General features: G+C 46.8%; 1 long non-coding RNA gene across 1 annotated transcript; it reads right to left on the bottom strand.

Moving 5' to 3' along the window:
* Nucleotides 1–5228: 5228 nt before the first annotated feature.
* Nucleotides 5229–12233, bottom strand: LOC308650341. Its single transcript, XR_014022319.1, has 3 exons — nucleotides 12076–12233; nucleotides 10250–10388; nucleotides 5229–5799 (listed from the first exon to the last, which is right to left on the bottom strand). It is a non-coding gene; the product is annotated as an uncharacterized lncRNA (long non-coding RNA).
* Between the last annotated feature and the right edge of the window lie 6698 nt (nucleotides 12234–18931).

The raw sequence follows: 18931 nt of genomic DNA, 5'->3' as shown, positions 1-18931 counted from the left end.
ATTTGAAGACTGCCCACAGAAATGGAGAAAGCATCATTGTGGCCCATGCTTCGGTGAAAGCAAAGCTGAATTCTCTCCTGGGGTGTGATATGGGAAGGGAGGAAGCAGAATCCACCAGCAGAAAGAGCCTTTTAGGACATTGGGCTATGAAGAGAAAGGGAGCCAGGGCAGATGTTTGCAGAGATGTAGCGAGGAAAGGAGGTCTGACGCCACTTGATTTTTTTTTTTTAAGAGCCTATTCTATAGATTAGCAGGGAGGGATGATTCAGAGGTTGAGGTTTTTTGAAAAGACACAAGAAGATTGAATCCAAAGGTGGCAGATTTGGTAGCAGGCCATATCATTTCCAACATGGGAGCACCGTTATTATCCTCGTTTTACAAGAAAAATGAGCAACAGCAGCAAAAGAATCTGATGCTCCAAAAACAGTGGAACCCACAGAACTTCCTGACTGCACCTCGGCTGGCTGTGTCCTTGGGCAGGTTTCTGGTCTAGGGTAGAGGTAGTTGTATCTCCTGCAAGGAGGTGGGCTGAGACATGTGTGGGACTAGTGTGTGGCCAGCGTGCTGTGGGTAGGTGTGTCGTGGGGTTGTGGGGGAACGGGCTAGCAGTTACAAGGCAGCCTTTGTACCCCTGTCTACGCTCCAGGGTCAGCATGCGCTGCCCTGCTGTGCTGAAGACAAATTAAAACTACTGGGCTGGGGCTGTAGCTCAGTGGTAGAGCGCTTGTCTAGCACATATGAGGCACTGGATTCGATACTTAGCACCACATAAAAATAAATAAAATTAAGATATTAAGAAAAATAAAACTATTTGGAGCTAAATGAAAATTAGAATATGAAATTCATGGTTCCCATCCAAAGCAGTGCTTTAGAGGAACAGTAATATCACTGAAATGCAGGTGCCGTGTTAGTACATTTTACATTTATTTCACAAAACACCTGATTCTGGGTACTTTGTAATAAAAAAGATCTACACAGTCCGCAGTTTCAGAGGTCTCAGAGTATGACACTAATGCATGCTCAGCTCTGGAGAGGACCTCTGGCTGTGTCACAGCATATCAGATGGCACCACAGTGGTGGCACAGGTGAGAGAGAGATCCATGCTGAAACAAAAGCCAGAGAGAGTCCGTCCGGGCCCAGGTGACCTTTCACAACAACTTGCTCTCATGAGACTGAGTGGGGTCCCACAGGCACTGCATGAATCCCTTCCAATAGCAGCCACCCCCCCGCAACCTAGCCACCTTCCACTCAGCCCACCTCCCAGGGCTCCACACTCATCCCAGTGCCCTACGCTTGAAGCCTGGGGGACACATTCAAACCATATCCAAACCACAGCAATGCACATGTTAGAGAAATCCACGCAGTCGAGAGCAGGCAGACAGCAAAGGAAATCAATGGAATCTGAAGCTCGTTCTTTGACAAAATCAATAACATTAATAAACCTCTAGCTAGGCTAACAAAGGGAAAAAGAGAGAAGAAACAAATTATTAATGCCAGGAACGAAAGAGGGGCCATCTCTCCAGACCCCATGGACAGTGAAGATAATAAATGAAACCAGGCACAGTGGCACACACCTGTGATCCTAGCGACTCAGGAGAGGCAGGAGGATTGCAAGTTCGAGGACAGTCTCAGCAACTTAGAGAGGCTCTTCTGAAAATTAAAAATAAAAATGGGCTGGGAAGGTAGCTCTGTGGCAAGTGTCTTGGGGTTCAATCCCCAGAAATAGATAGATAGATGGACAGATAGATGATGGATGGATAGATAGATAGATACAGATATCAAGACCAAATGAATTACAGTAGAGGGGGTAGAGAGAGAAGAGGGGAGGGGAGGGGAGGGGAGGGGGGATAGTAGAGAATAGGATAGACAGCAGAATACATCAGACACTAGAATGGCAATATGTAAATCAGTGGAAGTGTAACTGATGTGATTCCGCAATCTGTATACGGGGTAAAAATGGGAGTTCATAACCCACTTGAATCAAAGTGTGAAATATGATATATCAAGAACTATGTAATGTTTTGAACAACCAATAAAAAAAAGAAAAAAAAAAAAAAGACCAACTCTCCACCCACAGGTTGGATGATGGAAGGAATGGGCCGCTGGCATGGAAGACATGACACTTTTCCTGACGCAGGCTCACGGCTGTGGTTTCCCCTGTGGTTTTGCCCTCGCTCTGTGCAGGTCTCTGCGTCTGGGCTCAGGTCTAGGGAGACATGTTTCTATGCTTCCCTGGTTTCCACCCTCAGCACCCCACCCCCAACTCATGCCATATTTATCTCACTGTCAAAATTGAAATCAAGTCTCTGGAAATGATCGTTCAGTATCCAATTTCTATCCAAATCCTGGGTTTCTATTTCCAACTTTCTAAAGGATTTTTTGCCAGAACCATCTGAAGCCCCCTTGACTGGAGCACATTCACAGCCCTGTGGCTCGTCCCCCAGCCGGCTCAGTGAGTGATGTCCATGTTTTCTCAGGGTACCACTGTTCCCCACCACAAGTCTGGATGCCACCACATCTTTCCCCTGAGTTTACAAATCCCAGACATTGATTTTTTTTTTATTTTTGTCTAACAGTCATTCGCTGTACCCTATTTTGTTCCCACTGATTCTGGCCCAGGACTTTATGTCTCATGGGAACAGGTGCATAGTTTCCTTGAATGCCATCCTACCTCACAATTCTCCTTGCATAACACCCTGTACATAGGTGCCGGCAAGAGAGTGAAATTGTCTTTAAAGGAAGTTATTTTAGAAAGGCTAGAGCCTGCCAGTCAGCCTTCTTTCTAGATAGAACCTAGGTGCCAGGACCTGCCTGCTGCATCCTCATTCTTTTAACCTGAGGCCAAACTTTGGGTCTGACCTGGGAGTTCAGGTTCTGTACAGTTCTCCTGCAAATGGACATCTGTGCTCGCCAGCTTCTCCTACAGGAAACACATGGAAGAGCAGGTTTTCCTCAGGTTCTTGTGTCATTCCTACTACTGTTTAAAACAGCCGCCACCACTGGAGTGCAATCATGCTTTGGGGTCTCTTGATTTCATCCTTCCTTTATCTCCTCGTCTTTCTTTCATATATTTTTACTCAGGCCTAATCAATATATTTGATCTCCTATTCCTCTTTCACAACCTTGAGGAGTCAGGTAATTTTTATTTCCATGAAAGTAATAAGGAAAAGCCAATTTATTATTTTTGTAGCTGCATCCCAAATAACAATGAAATGCTACCCTTATTACCTAACCCACTATCAGTCCTCACTTACTGCCTGACGTCTTGCTGTGCAGGAGGCATGGCTGGTGACTCTGGAGAATGACAGGGCTGAATCGGATCACTCTGATGTTTTGCTGCATCTTCTCCTGGCCCCACCCCACTTTAGGCTCTGGAGGCAACCTGAAGCCAAGCCTGAGTGGCCTCCTACATCCTTGGCTTCCGGTGGGGGTCAGCCCTTGGTGTGCTATTGAATAGAGATGTTCCTCCAGTTCTTTGCAGAGAGAAAGGGCTGCCTGTGCCCTGGCTGTTCCCCTCCAGCTTCTCTTTGGGGCCCCTTTCTCCTCAACTGTGACCTCTCTCCAAAATCCAGTAATGACCTCACCCCTTTGCTCCAGTCCTGGGGGAACTGATTCTGCTCACCATGGCTAGACCCAGGGAAGGACACATTCCTCGGGTTCCCCAGCACTGTGTCCCACCTTGGAAAACCAGTTCCCATGCATTAAATACCAATCCCAAGTCTGACTGTGCTGGAAGTCTGTGGCTGGGACCCTGATGGCCCTAAGTGGTCAGTGAGAGACCCTGTACAACTTGGCCGACTTTTATACTCTGATCTCCCCATGGGCAGGGTCAGGATTACATTCTATATATTTCAGAATTTTTGTGACAAAAGAAGAATTAACAATGTTTTGAAAGGCAGATTGTCCATCCCCTGTATGATTAACATACGATAAGTGTAAGGTCATAAAAGTAAATTTCTACATAGACAAAAATAGAAAAAATAAAAGATAAACTGGGGAACAACAGTTTCTTGACATCTACACAAGCAGGAAAGCTTTCAAGCATGTAGTGAGCTCTTATATCAACACAAGGACTGGAACACTAATATAATAGAAAAACAGCTGAACACGGTATGGAAAAATAAAAATGGATTTAACATTTTTAAAGATGCTCAAACACATGTCCTGGTAAAATAAATGCAAATCAAAGCTGTGATTTGTTGTTGTTGTTGTTATTGTTTTTACCTATTGAATCCAAAAGGATCAAAAAGTAGAATAAGACATTTGTGTGTCGGGGAATCTGAACTCTCACATATCATGACAGGAATAGAATTGGTACAACCTCTTTGGAGTGAAATTTAACAATATGTAATAAATAAAAATGCACAGGTCCTCCAGCCCAGCAATTCCACTCCAAGATTTCATTTTCCAGCTCTACAGACACAGTGAAGGAAGGTGCATGTCTGAGTTATTCATTGTGGTGCTGTCCTCAGCCCAGCAGGCGGGACTCTGTACCTTTCCACCATGTGAGACTGAGCACAGGCTTTGGACCCTGTGGACCAGCTGAGCTGGAACAGGCTTCCCAGAACTCCCTGCCTGGGGGGTTTCTGGACCAGTGCTCTCCACAGAGAAATGTCCAAGACGTGGAGGGCAGCGTGACTCCGTCACGGGGTTTGAGGGCTGGAGTAAGGCCAGCATGCACCTCAGAGCTCACTGACTTGTGGGCCCGAGTGGCAGGCAGCCGGCAACCGCATGGCCTCTTGCAGGGCTGAGCTGAATCCTGGCCAGGTGTGAGTTGGCTCCAAGATAAAGGGCAGCAGCCTAGCAGCCTGCAGGCCTGCCGTGTGGTCAAAAATAAGATGGGAAAGAAACATGGTCTGCCCCCCGTCACACATCCCAGTCTTCCCAGCCCTTCCACTTTGTGTGAACTGCAGCCTCTGCAGACCGCAGACTCAGCACCAGGCCCCGGCTCACGGCTGCTGTTCCCCCAGTCTCCTGGCTGCTTCAGCTCGCACACTTCCGGGTCCAGACCAACCCCAACTAACACAATTAATTAATAATCCCGAGGGCTTTGTGGCCATCAGAAATGACAGGTGGTATTAATATAGTGACATTATGCAATGTCCCAGATTACATGAAATTAAAAAAAAAAAAGGTTCAGAAAAGTGAATACTGTGCTATTCTTTAGAGAGAGAGAGAGAGAGAGAGAGAATTTTAATATTTATTTTTTAGTTTTCGGTGGACACAACATCTTTGTTTGTATGTGGTGCTGAGGATCGAACCCGGGCTGCACGCATGCCAGGCGAGCACGCTACCGCTGGAGCCACATCCCCAGCCCAATGTGCTATTCTTTGAGAAAAAAAAAAATGAGGGATGACATTCATTCATGTATCCACCCCGTTGCCTGCTCCTCGTGGGCCAACCCTGGAAGAGCACAGAAAAACTGAAAGGTCTTCTCTGGGCCACAGAATTGCAAGAATGACAGGGAGGGTAGTAGTTTGTTGTATATCATTTTGTACTGTTTGATTTTTCATGCATTTGTGTTAATTTTTAAAATCACAATGAAGTCTTCAATGAAATAACCCCTTGACATTCCCTTCATACATCTCCTAGGCCTAAGAGATGCCCATGAACAGGAACTCCTTGCATCTCTTACATTGCCTCCTGGGCAGGGTCCTCTGTGATGCCTTCCCCTCCAGCCAGGATGATCCGTGAGCAGGTTCTAGACATGGTGAAGGGAGCAGGCCAGGAGGGCTGGGTGTGGGTTGGTGGTAGAGCCCTTGCCTGGAGTGCACAAGGACCTGGGTTCAATCCTGAGTGCTGCAAGAAAGAAAAAAAGCAGAAAGAGTAGCTCAGGAAGTGAAGTGGATCAGTGTCTGTACTGGTCCACCTGAGAGCTGAGGGCACACCTAGAGGTGAGGGCATTGCTGCACGTGGGTTTAGTCCTTGGGACGCCAGAGAAGGAGAACCTCAGAAGAAGGAGCAGGTCAGGACGCAGGGCAGTGCCCCCTGTGCCCGGCAGCTCCTCACCTCCTTCCCGTGCTCCCCTGAGAAGGGCAAGAATGGGCTCATGTTATCTGATACACCCAAAACAGAACCCAGACTGAATTCTGCTTGATTCACAGCTAAAGTGCTTAGGAATGTCCAGGTGTTGATGCGTACCACGGGGGAGTGTGTGGCACGCCCTGTGGTCTGAATGTGTCCCCACAAGTTCAGGTACTCGAACATCGTCCCCAGGGCAGCAGAGTGGAGAGGGACCTTTAAGTTCTTAGGTCCCTAAGAGAGCTCTGCCTTCATCCAGAGGCTGATGTCATCGCAGGAAGGTGGGCTTGTGGCAAAGCCAGCACAGCCCCCTCTTTGTCTCACACCTGTGACTGCCTGCTCACCACTGATGCCGTCCACCCTGGGGTGGCACAGCAAGAACACCATCCCCAGATGTGGCCCTTGGTCTCAGACTTCCAGCCTCCTGACTGTGCTTCCAATGGGCCTCTAATATCTGTGTGTCACTCAGCCTGAGGTATTTTGTTACAGTAGCACAAAAGTCAGACTCTATGTGCGTGTGCCTGTGGGAGGGGGGGAGTGCACATGCAGGAATACATTTTTTTATGTATGAGAATAAAAAGAGGCTCCCTTGAAGCCACAGAGGGGAGGCTGTGCAAGCTGGTTTAATGTATGGCAAAAAAATGTTTATGGCAGATATAAAGTTTGTGAAATATTCACACACGAATATAAAATGCTCTGGTAAAAATATGATTCTTTGCCCTGAACCAGGCGTATTGTTGGGTGACTGACTGTGGGAGTAGGGGTCACATCTCCTGAGCAGCAGGCAGAGAGAACGGATCTCTATCCTCCAGCCTGGCTGCATGGACCTGTCCAGTCCTCAAATCCCTTCTGAGTCACTCCAGGGACTTCAGCAGCTAGACCTCCACACACGACTGGTCCCCTCCCTCACACTCCTCCTGATATCCGAAGGGAACCAGGTAGACGGATGGACTCCAAGGGTTGCCCTGGAACTAGGAAGGGAAGACAGGAGAGAGGAGAAGGCACACCACAGACGTGAATTAACAGCCAGCACCATGGTGAGGGTGACCGGAGGCCAAGGTCACTGCCTGGCCTCTGCCTGCAAGGCTTCCCCTCAGCTTGGTCTTGGCCACAGCTCTAAAGGAGAGCAAAGTGATAGAAGAAGAGTGGTATTTCAGACATGAAGTTCCAAAGGCCCAGGACACCATCACAGTTCTCTCCAGACCAAAAGGTGCTTCGTTCCTGAGCATCCCAAGGGAGCTGCTGTCCTCTTTAGGATGGAACCCGAGAGGACCCCCCCACCCACCCCCACCTGAAGACAACTTTAAAACTACAGCCAGTGCACGCCAGCCAGCCCGCAATCCCAACCCTTTAGACCCATATGGTTTTTCTGTGCTGATTAGGACTGGCAATCAGACATGAAGCTTTCCGGGGGGAGTTTTCCTGTTTTAAATATCAATTGGTCAGAGAGCATTTGAGAACAGGAAAGCAGGGAGGAGGCAGGCTGCTCTGCCCTGCTGGGCAGCCTAGTTATCTTTCCTTGCTCACGAGCCACAATCATTATCATCACCAGGCTTTTATAGACCACCTTTCCTCCCCAATCGGCTTATAAATGGTTTTACAAATGGATTAGAAACAGCAGAGATATGGATCACTTCACACAGCGCCAAGCACAGCCACCTCAAGGCAAAATGGGGGAATTTGTATATAAATCAGGATAACATTATGCTAAGACCCAGGACCAGCCATGAAGAATAGCTTATTTGCTGGAAGCCATAGGGAATATTAGGTAAGCAAAGGACATTTCCGTCCCCTGGTTACAAAGTCAGTGTCGCCTCTCTGGCTGTGGTCTGAGGTTAATGACTCCAGATCAGGATGGTAGAGCTGTCGTAGGACTATCAGGCACATTTCCGTCTTGTGCAGGGAGAGGGACCAAGCTGTGGCCAGGGTCTCCCAGGCCAGCCGGTGGTACAGCGCCAGCCTTGCAAAGTGACTCAGTGACCTTCTGAAGCTCACAAATGCTACAGAGCCGGAGTCTGCGTCCTGGTGCCTTTCCTGCAGCACCCTGCAGGGAGACCCGGTCACTCTGCACAGAACCCATCCCTCACCCTCAGGGACCGGCGCTGCCTTCAGGCGCTCACTAGCTACAACTTGGAAAATCTTCACTCTTCTTCTCAAAGTCACCCTTCAGAGCCAACAGGAGAGGCTCAGCTAAGCCCTCCTCGTCACTGGGAGGCCCCAGGCCCACCGCAGTGTTTGAGAGGACCAACCATGTCGGTCAGTCTTGCTTTGTGGAGGAGACAGAGAATCAATCTCCTTCATGTAGTCTGCAGGATCAGAGGTGGATTTCCTCAGGGCACTTATGAGAGATGCCAATTTTTAAATGAGAATTGCACTTGATATTTACTGTGTTTAGACCTTATATACATGGAGAGCTTTCCTTTTGGCATCTGGTGAATTTTGAGGCAAACCTCACAGTTTTTAGAAACATAACTATAATGGTAGTCCTGTTAGTGCGTCACTCATGCACAAGGTGAACACAAAAGTCACCCTCCATGCCTTTAGGCTTTACCTCCATAAATCAACCAACTGTGAATCAAAAATACTGTTTTAGTTGGGTCTGTACTGAACACCTACAGACGTTTTTCCTTGTCATGATCCCTAAACAATATAACACACTAGCTATATACACAGCATTTACATTGTATTAAGTATTGCAAGCAATCCAGAGGTGATTTCAAGTGCACAAGGGTGCACGTAGGTCACATGTAAATACTACATGTAAGGGACTTGACCCCTCTGGATCTCAGTATTCTGGGGCTCCTGGAGCTGATCTGAGGATACCCAGTGACTGTACTTCAGAAAACATTCTGAAGACCTTAAAGGTAGCTGGTTTCTGCCTAGCTTTGTGACAGATGACACAAGGCTAGTCATGTTCAACACGCATGGACTCCTCTTGCCCTGTAGATCCTGGCTCAGTGTGACTGGGGTAAGGCCCGACATTCTGCATTTCTAATAAGCACACAGGGTGCTGCCAATACTCCAGGTACCTGTACCTTTCAAATCCTAAGTCTGAGAAAATACTCCCAGCTAGCACACTTGCATGAATGGGGCCAAATTCCTCACAGCCCATGATCAGACGCAGGGAGAATAGCCCAGCTTCAGGACAGCCCCCTGCTCAGGTGGCAGGAGGAGGACGCTCCTCACCACAGAAGGCATTCGTGAGACAGAAGGGGTCCAGCGGAAAGAGACCAGCACTGCCTTCCCTCCATGCGTCTGACCTCTGCTTTGGTCATCTTGCCTCGCCCCAAACAGAATGCAAAGTAAGCATTTGTTGTTAAACTCAAAGCCACTTCTACTGATTTTAGTGACAATGAAGAGGCAAAAGCAAAGGGAACAGAGATCCTGCTGGGCACCGGAGCAGACTTCCCAGAGAAATCAAGAGCATCATGATTAATCCAGCAAGAGGTGAACACTGAGCTGGCAGGCACCAGGCCAGGGAGAGCAGAGACAACGGACAAGGTACAGGTGTTCGCAGGCCTGTGAGGAGGCAGGGAGCTGCAGGAAGGACCCCAGACAGGACTCCATGGAAGAAACCTGAGCACAAAGCATGGCTTTCTCCAGCCAAGGCACCGTGAAGTTTCAGGAGGTCCCACCAGTACAAAAGCGATGGGGTGCTTCCTGGCTGGCTGATGGCTCGTCACTGCCTGGCTAGAGCCTATGTATGGAAGAAAGGACGCTGCATTCGAGTCTGGATGAGCCAGGATGAAGATAAGCAACTGGGTGAGGGGTGGGCCTCTCTAGAGAGATGCATCAGAAACCTGCAGGGTTGGCTGGGAGCCTGGCGAAGCAGGGGATGGCAGTGACTTCCTTCCCTTACTTCACGCCCTTTCAGTGTCTTCCACATGGACTACCACCCTGTGCCAACTGCTGAGAAAGAAAGGTTGAGCCACTCCTGGGCACATCCACATGACTTCTATCTGTGCCCCGACATGCAAGATACATGCATGGAACACAATGGGATCCAAACCATGCACTAAATGAACAGGAAATGGTGGTTAACATTGTTGACCACATACCAGGTGCTGGAGTAAAGTACTTGGAGTGTATTATCTAAGGGGAAAAGCAATTAATACAGAGGAACAGCAATCCTTCTCAGGATTATTAACTGATTGGGCTGAGCCCAATATGAAATCTCCTGCAGATTTTTTTTAAGCAATCAGAGAGCCCAGAGGATACATCGGCCTACCAGATGGGCATGACATAGACTCCCAAATGTGTCTGCTGTTTCCGGATCATCCTCCCCAAAGCCTTCACGTCTGAGGCTGCTCCAGAAGGGTCCCCTGGGATTTCTGTTTTGGTCTGTGAGCATCACGTTCCCCTAGGAGCTAAGCACATGGACACCTGCTTGAAAGAAATTCTATTTTCCGGTTATGACTTCTCTAAGTTATTAACAGCAGTGACAGTGAAAAAATTCTGGGTAGCTCTTATTTGTAACAGACCTGTGAAGCTGTAGAGGTTGTGATGGCCTTCCTCTGCATGTATGTTCAAACGTGTATGTTAAAAGTCTTAAGCCTGACACCAATTCCTAAGCACAGGATCCAGAAATAATACCTAAAATTAGTTTTCCCAGCAGGGGCAGCTTCAGGTTAGAGCTTGTTGCAATTTTCCTTCTTGGCTCTGCTGCCCCTTTCCGAGGTTTCTATCGACGCGCACCACCAGGATGTCAGAGAAAGCCTCATTCACTGTCTCAGATGCTCCTAGCGCTACCTGCATCCAAGACCTCAAAGAGAGAACTAAACGCTATGTGTAAGAGTGAAAATTAGCTTCAATTATTTTCTTAATAGGGAGGAAATGGAGAAGTTTAAGCTTTCCTGCTGTAGCAAACCCAAGTGTGGGCTGATGAACAGCTTTTTCTTCCACAATTTACTTTGCTTAAATTCAGAGTTGTTTTGTGATAGCTCAAGATTCCCCCAGAGGGATTTTACAGCAAATACCATTTGCATCTGCTCACTGAGTCACCATCCAGCTTCCTGCGGGGGCTCTGAAAGATCCTTGCATGGGGCAGGAGCTGATGACTGCACTCCCTAGGAGGCTCTGCTCACAAATGCCTTTCCCACAATGACTTGCAAAAGCTCCAAGCCTAGCTCTTGGAAAAGTCTCCAAAGTGATCATGAGAGCAGTAGGCATTTTCCTATGATATGGAGGCACACAGTTCAGTGACAGACCTTCCCAATTCTGTGGTTTTAGTATGCAAACTACAATGCACTCATGGGAAAAGGGCTTCACAGCACAAGGCCAAGCTGAATTTTAAGGGAAAATAAAACAGCTTTCCAGTCTAACCACGCCAAGTCTGGAACTCAGGTCTTTCAGGCTGACAGCTCCTCAGGCTTTGTTGGAAGGAGCAGCATAGTGCAATAAAAAGGGTATTTTGCAAGAGATCGGTGTTCAGATGTACACTATGCTGACATTTTCCAGCATTGTGTCTTGACGAAGGTGCTATCACATCTAAGCCTCTGGAACTTCATTTGGATAATTGGAATAATACTATCTGTCACATGTGTTGTGCTGCTATGATGATGTGAGAGATAAAATAGAAGTTTCTTAACCAGTGTAGTTTTAGAGGAAGAGCCCTTTGCTCTTCTCCATAATTTCCCCTTCTATAAACAGGAAGGTGAAATACAGTATGAAGGCACATGATCATATTCATCCAGAGGCAATGGAAGCCTGACAGAGAACAAAACATCTGCCTTTGCATATAACAGAAGCCATGAGGGCCTGGAGACCAGAGAGGAAGTGCTGGGGGAGTCTGACCTTTGCTTGCTTGTTTGTTTGTGTTTGGTTGGTTGGTTTTTGTTTTTGTTTTTTTCTTTCCTTTGAATTTCAGAGCTGGAAATTTTCATGTAAGTGACTGGGCACAAATGTCTCATTTGGCCATCTGAAAACAAGTTCCATGGGCATCATCTTGATTCGTCATGCATGGCAGATCATGGCAGCACCCGGGACAGTGCCCAGCTGTTTCTGATTCCCATGGAGTGTCATTTCTATCACAGCTCTTCTTGCTCACGGACTCACCTGGAAGACGGCTTTGAGAACCTGTGCTGCTGTGATTCCCATGAAGTTCTGAAGAGAACCGAGTTCTTGTCCTCACTCTACAGCTCAGGTGTATTGCGACGTTGGCGATTTTCTTAATGTGTCTGGATCAGCTTTCTCATCAACTTCCTATTTAGATCACCCAACTGCTTAAATTAACAGGAAAGAGAGAAAGAAAGAGGGGGTGAGGGAAGAAAAAAAGAAGAGAAGGACGATCAGCTGGCCAGTCGTGAATTGCCCTAGCAGACATTATTAATCCATCACAGCACTACCCTCAGGATCTTTTTCAACACTGAGGTTGAAAGATACTATGGATAAGGTATGAAAATGAAGCCCATTTGACTTCTCTATATCAAATGAGATCAAATCCTCAACTAGTTTGATGTATTCCTATAAGTAATAATGGAGAATTAGCTAGTGCTGATTTATCAAGCCTTGTTGTCTATCTATAATCACAGCTTCCTTCAAGGGCTACCACTGCACTTACGGTCAGTGACCAGATCAACGAGGTACTGAATCATACCCCAACTTCTTCAACTTTTTGCCTTTTCATCTCTGACTCGTTAGTTTTCATATGTGTCAACTCCACTGAATTGGTATAATCCTCAGACTTAAAAAAACACAACCAAAAAAAAAAAAAAAAAACTTCTTATTTTCTTATGCAATGCCCTTTTGGGTAAATTTATGGCTACAACCAGGATGTCTGAACATCAATGGTGGCTTGAAGTTCTTCCAGTACATACTCCACCATCCCTCCAGGGTCTGACAACCCCATTTGGAATCTGCTTTCCTATATGGAGTCCTAGAATATGCCTTGGGGGAATTTTTAAATGAAGAACTTGATCTGGGACTGACAACAGACTCGGGGGTAGAATCAAAAGGAAATCAAGTATGGCCATGCATCTCACCAGTACGAGAAGCCACGTCCTGGGAACTGGCATGGCCCAAGAGATCTGCACACCAGGTGAGCAGCGTTTCCTCTTCTAGCCCAAGTGTGCTTTCCCAGGTCAATGCTACAGGGGAGCTGCTCCAAAAAGTAAAACTATGTCACGTGGCCCCAAGTCTCAGCCTTTGGGTCGTGTCATTGGGCACCCACTGTTTCTCCTTGGGGCCATCACCGATCACCAGCTAGAGTCACCATCTCCTTCAAGAGTTGGCTCCTCGTCTTTCTATTTTCCCAGCACTGTCCCCCTCCTTCTCGGTGGCTTGGATGTTCAACTGGATGATCTTGCCTCACTCAGCTCAGCCCCTTTGTTACTTGATCCCATGTCCCAGCACCTTCTCTACCACCTTGCCCCTGACTCACTCCCTCACCAAGCCCCAGGTGTCCACATGACAGGGACAGCCACCATTTGCAATCTGTTTCAAACATCCTGCTGCCTGCCCCCACCTCTAGGTTTTCAGCTCAGCTCAACACTAGAGGGAGTATTAGCTGGTGTGTTCGTTTTTATTAGCCCAAACTTACAAGTCTATTTTTTAAATGTCTTTCGCTCCCCTGGCATCCTGACTTTTTTACACAGTTTTAATTTTATAGGCTGCTATTATATTCACTCCCTGGAATTCACTCTCAATTTACTTTCTCTCTCTCTCTCTCTCAGCTAAACGAAAACCATGGCTAACCCCAACTGGTACCCACACTGCACCCACACTTCTGCAGCTGAACATGATGGGAAAGTACAACTCCACCTTAACTGGTGTTTTAAGTCTGCGACCACTCTCCTCACTCAGGTGAGCCCCTGGTTAGTGTGGGCTATAATTCCTATTCTCCTATTTGCTCCCCCTTCCACTCTTTAAGATTAATGATTCAACCTGCTAGAGTTTGGATTAGGAGGTTCCCAGAGGCCCCTGGGTTAAAGATTTGGTCCCCAGGTTTAGTAGGTAGTGGAACCTTTGAGACAGGGTGCTTACTGGGAGGTCTTCAGGTCACTGGGGGCAGCCCTGGGAGGGAACAGTGAGTCTCCTCCTCTTTGATCTCCATCCACGTGGGGAGTTTTCACTGCAGCATATGCCCAGTCTGAAAAGCCACTGGGCCCTGAAATAATTGAAATTTTATAGACCATGAGCCAAAAGAAATGCTTTCTCTTTGTAAGTTGATTGTCAGGTGTTTTGTTATCACAGCAGAAAGCTAACACAATATCTTATTCGGTCTTCGCAAACCTCATTCATCTGCTCGTCCATCCCCCCTCGTGTCCAGTGACCTTAGTTACTAATTCACTGAAAACTAGAGGAGGTCTTCCACACGGTGACACCCACCCTCCTCTCCTCTCAGGCAGTATCCTGAAGTGACTGAAGCCCAGATCCCGTCCAGGTACCTACTTCAATGCCACCTCTGCCAGAGAGGTGGAGAGGCTTTCTCTCAGTTTCCTTAATCGTCTTGTGCTTAATTTCTCATTTCTAAAATGGGATAACAATGCTGCCCATCTTTGGGGGTAGTTGCTGAGAATTTTAAAAAGTAAATGTCTGTCTATAAAGCACATGGGCAGTGCACCTGGCGCCATGTGTGTCTTCTGCCTTGACCATTGCTGGACACGTTACTGTCTCTCTTCCCGGTTCCCGCAGATGGAAGGCACCACCTGACGTCAGCCACAGGCAAACCCACTTGTAGGCACTGGGTCTCCTCTCTCTCACCTGAGTAGGGACACTGCTGCAGCAGTCACTGCTTCTCGTTAAATCTTCCCCCAAAGCACATAACAGACTGTGACAAACTCTCTTGATTGACACAGATCCAGCTGTGTCACTGCTGTCTTCTTCCATTTATAATCAGACTACCTAAAGGAGTTGCCAGCTCCAGCATTCAACTTATCTTCTCCTTCATACTCAGAGCAGATGTTGCCTTCCCATGCTACCAAAGCTGCCTTGTTACAGGCACTAGTTTTCCTTGAAATATCGTCTTTACTTGGCTCTTAGGACACCATGACTACCTGCATCTCTGCATCCCTTCCTATTTGAGTACTCTTCCTTGACTTCTTTGATAATTCATCCTCATTCCTCAAGCTCAAATGTGGGAGCCCAAGACCTCAGTTCCTCAACTGCCTCCTATCTGCACGCCCCTGTGACCTCTTCCAGACTCATGGCTCTCAACAACATCTGCATGGAGTGGCTTCTAGGCTCCTCTCTACAGCCAAGACCTATCTCCAAACTTCAGAAGCCACCTGTTGTTGTTATTATTATCATCGGTGGTGGTAGCAGCAGCAGTAGTAGTAGTAGTAGTAGTAGTAGTAGTAGCAGTAGTAGTAGTATCTCTGCGACTGGTGACCAAACATGGCCTTGCACATGATAGGCAAGTGATATACCATTGAACCACACCCTCATTCCTTTATCCAAATTTAACCAGTTCTAAAGAAAGATCCTCACTTTCTGTAGCAGGTCTCAGTATCTCTACAAATAGTAATTTCTGTCTTCCAAGCTCTCAGACTGAAAATACTACAACTGACTCTTCCCTTTTTCCCATATCCCTTTTCTTATCCATCAAAAAATCCTGCAGCTTCACATTCAAAATGCATTCAGGATCTGGCTAGTTTTCACACACACACACACACACACACACACACACATTCTTGCTTTAGTCTAAGTCCTTGGTATCCCTTTCTGGGGATCACAGTGTCCACCTCCTCCCTGGTGTCCTGTGTCCACCCATGCTACCTTCCAGGCAATTTTGAAGAGAATCCTTACAGGATCATGAGCAGTTACAGTTTGGAGTGTGTTCTCTGGTAGCACTTGTATCACTTAGACCATGGCCAAGGGCGGTGATGTGCAAATATTCTGTTTCCAAATCCTCTGCAGGGCTCTCTAGCCCATCTTCCCCCACCTCCCTCTCGCTCACCCTCCTCTGCCCTGCTGTCCTTGGGCACCTGAGGCACACTTCTGGTTTCCGCCTCAGGTCTTTGACACTGGCTGAGCTCTCTCCTGTGTGTCCTTCTCCCCATGCCTGGAGTCCACCTGCCCCTCTCCCTCACTTCTTCCCATTTTGGATGAGACAGCGTCTTCTCACAGAGGCCTGTTTGCTCACAGAGACTAAAATGAGAACCTTTGCAACCTCATCCTCTCTGTCTCCTCCTCCTACATGCTTTTCCCCATATCCCCTAATATAGCCAGATGATAATGTATGTTTTTCCCATTTGATTTAGTCTGGGTGTCTCCTCCCTAGAATATCAAGGACATGTGGGATGAGACTTGGACTTGTTTCCCCATCTGTGTAAGAAGGAATTTAGCCAAAGAGAGGTCTGGCCTTAAACCTCAGCCCTTTGGGATTAACCTCTACACACTTCTGATTCCTGGAGTGGGGTGTGCCTTTGTTATTCATGGTGTTCTTGGATCACTGTGGTTTATGTTCCCCAGGTGACTCAAGGTGGGCCACTCAGACAGGTGCTATCAGCCCAATCTCCAGGGAGGGAGCTCCTGGAGATAGAGTTCAGCCACACGGATCATTAATCAATGAACCACGTCTACATAATGAGGTCCCATGGAAAACCCTGAACACAAAGCCTGAGTGATCGCTCGCTCACTAGGCAATACTCCGTGCCTAATGTCACCATTCACCTGGGAGGGTCACATCTTGACAGGCAGAACCCTCCCAGTGATGGTCCTTGGTGTCTCTCCCCTGGCTGGTTTTCGAGTCCATCACCTGTGATTGATATAACCATGGCTCTAACAGGCTTCAGTGAAGGCTGTCAGGTTTTCAGTACGTTAGTTGTCTGTTGCTGTGACCAAAATACCTGACAAGAACAACGTAGAGGAGAAAAAGGTTATTTTGGCTCCTGGTTCCGGGGGTTCAGGCCATGATCTGCTGACTGCATTACCTTGGGCCCAAGGAGAGGCAGAGCATCATGGTGGAAGGTCATGGCAGAGAAGAGCTGCTCAGCTTATGGCAGCCCACAAACAGAGCAGGCTGGGGGCAGAGTCCCCAAAGCCACACCCCCAGTGACCTAGTTCCTCCAGCCAAGTCCTACCTGCCCACAGTTCCACTTAGTAGTCCATTCAGTTATAAATGGATTAATCCAGCAAATCAGTTTTAGAGAGACTGTCATGTTGTGTGGCTTGCTTTTGAAGTGAATAGTTTCAGGCATGAAATTAACATATGCTATATGTGGGATGAACTAGAAAAAAGGAATTTAATTATCTTATTCCATAAGGGACAAAATATGAAACAAAGGTACAGGTACCCAAGTTATAATTTTTTCACTGCCTTTTGAAACTGAAATCAGTTTACTCCACTCACATTAAAAATTCAATTTCTCATTTTTTAAAAAAAGATTGCCTTTTGGTTTTATCTGCTGGTACACTATACTTCTAGAAAATAATAAATCCTAATATCAAGGGAGAGGGGCAGGGACCACAATTAAGAAACCACTAATGAAGCTCTCCACCTGTGTGACCTCAAGAACCACACAGGACCTCCCACCAAGAAGATTCCCTTTGCACTTTTAAAAACGTAGCAAAAAGCTGATCTGCAGATGAAAGGGAGAAAATGGAGTAACAGTATTTCCATTTGAATTAGTGGCAAATAAAGGCTATTTCTACACATTTGACTTCTGCTTCAAAGTCCATGACCCAAGAGCAAGGCGGGAGCGGGTGAGGAGCTACAAACCACCCACTTGAGATTCAGCACAAGTAGGGGTTTGCAGACATTCCTGGCCCAGCTTGAAACAGCATTATGTACACTGTGTGACACAAGTGCAGGTTCCACTGAAAATGTAATGTCAGTAATCAACAGTGAAATAACAAATTATACCTTGGGGCCAAACAGGGACACTTTATCAATTTTATTACTTGGGGAAATGTACACATTCACACACACACTTTAATATTTCTCAGGCCCTTTTCCAAAAATGTCCATCAATGAGAAATAGATACAATCAAAACACAACTTTAGCACAAAAATGTTTTGGGGGCAACCAAACCAACCTAATCTTTTTAAACCTGCTGTTAGGGTCTGGGTCATTCATTTACATTAGAAATCTGAACTTGGATAATGAGACATTCCCACAATGAGAACTGAACTGAGTAAATCTCATTCAAGTTGTAATTTGAATTTAATGCCTTGTCCGTCAAATAAACAAAACATCATAAAAAGTTTAATGGTACACAGCGAATCAAGAAAATGAAAAAAGTGCCAAGCTGGTTCAATCCCAAGGAGAACGTGGCCCTGTTTACCACCGCAGGAGTCGGAGAGCTGACCTCAGGTGATGTTCTGAGAGTCTCACAGCATGGGCTTCCTCTGAATTTGCTGAGCAGGTTCAGAGTACTTTTTTTTTTTTCTTGTCAGTTTTTAACACATTTTACTGAGTATCTGTGCTTGAATGTTTAAGAGGGATCTGTCCACCCTTGGCACAAAGCCTCGGATTTCACAAGAAGCAACTTTATTATCCAAGATGGATTTCTGAAGAACATGTTTAGCATCTCCATTTCTGATAGATCAGTCCTCACCCTTCCACTGGCTGGGTGCCTCTTGTGGCCCATCATCTCACATAATCACTGCGGGAATCACCCTCCTGTGGCAAGCTGCAGGTGCATCTTGGGTTTTGTTGCATAGCATCAGGAAAAAAGCATTTTGACTTTTAAGATGGTACCTGCCACCACGGACCTCTGTCTGTCCCTTGTAGAGGTAACCTTGTGCTATGGTTTGTATGTGAGGTGTCCTCCATAAGCTCATGAGTGAGACAATGCAAGAAAGTTCAAAGGAGAAATGATTGGGTTATGAATGCCTTAACCCAATCAGTGACTTAATCTCTTGAACAGGGTTAACTGAGTGGTCACTGAAGGTGGGTAGGGTGTGGCTGCAGGAGGTGGGTCATTGGGGATGTGCCTTTGGGGTATATATTTTGTACTAGCAAGTGGA

Source organism: Spermophilus citellus, assembly GCF_964194105.1.
Source record: "Spermophilus citellus genome assembly, chromosome: 5".
Taxonomy (NCBI): domain Eukaryota; kingdom Metazoa; phylum Chordata; class Mammalia; order Rodentia; family Sciuridae; genus Spermophilus; species Spermophilus citellus.
This window is presented reverse-complemented; position numbering and strand designations above follow the sequence as displayed.